We start from the raw sequence: 1030 nt of genomic DNA on the forward strand, positions 1-1030 counted from the left end.
GCTGGGCCACATGTCAGCTGGGCATGAGCAAAGCAGCAGGGGTGAAAGGCAAATGTGGGGAGTGAACCCAGGGCCTTATACATACAAAGCAGGCACTGTACCACTGAGCCACATCCCCAAACAGACCTTCTTTGCTGATTGTTACACTCAGAGCTGCCTCTTGCCAATGTATCCAGTGGCTTATAAGCTTCATGGGAAACCCTTTCCCCCCAGTCATGCTCTCGTGCAGGTTGCTGGTTCTTAGGGGTCACTTTGCAGCAGGGCCAGATTCGATGTGTGGGGCAGAGAGAGTGTGTGCGCCCTGGACTCAAGGTTAGCTCAAAAAAAAGAAAAAAAAGGCAAGGGAAAAACTGCTGGCTGGGAGCTAAATATGCAGGACAATGGGTTGGGATTCTTCTACACTCAGATTTGTTGTGGAGCTGGCAGTCTCCCAAATGATGGTCTGTTCCTTCCCTCAAAATGCCGGCTAACCCTCTCCTTTTGAATTTAAAGCCCCATGAAAGGAAAAAAAATAACGAGGAAGAAAGGATAGAAGCTACAGATGTAGTTGAGAAAGGACTTGGAGAGATAAAAGACCAAGGGAGAGAAAGCAGCAATGTTTCTGCTTGGTTTTGAACCAGGGACCTTTTGCATGTAAGGCAAATGTGATAACCACTACACTACAGAAACCAGCCACTGTTAATTCTTAAGTCTTTTTCTAAGGCTTTTCCAGTAGCTGCTACACCAGCTGATTTCCCTTTGAAGAACAGGGAAACAAAGGGCATCAAGAACATATGTTTTTTGGGTGAGCCAAGAAAAGGGAGTAGCATTGTCCCCCTCAGGTAGGCCCTGTTCAATTCCAGGTCAGAAAACAAAACTCTTCTGCAAGAATATCCAAAAAATATTGTGTTTCACTTCAATTAAGAAGTACAGTTATGTGGCAATTAAATGATGACCCTAAAGTTTCATAAAAGCAAAGAACGCTAAACACAAAGTGTGGGAAATATGGATGTATCTGAGAAAATGGCTTGGAATGAAGAAAGACAAAAAT

The 1030-nt window shown here is 44.3% G+C and overlaps 1 non-coding gene across 1 annotated transcript; it reads right to left on the bottom strand.

Moving 5' to 3' along the window:
- Window positions 1–596: 596 nt before the first annotated feature.
- On the bottom strand, window positions 597–669 carry TRNAV-UAC. Its single transcript has one exon. It is a non-coding gene; the product is annotated as a tRNA-Val (tRNA).
- Window positions 670–1030: the final 361 nt, after the last annotated feature.

This window comes from Gopherus evgoodei, chromosome 13, assembly GCF_007399415.2.
Source record: "Gopherus evgoodei ecotype Sinaloan lineage chromosome 13, rGopEvg1_v1.p, whole genome shotgun sequence".
Classification (NCBI taxonomy): Eukaryota; Metazoa; Chordata; order Testudines; family Testudinidae; genus Gopherus; species Gopherus evgoodei.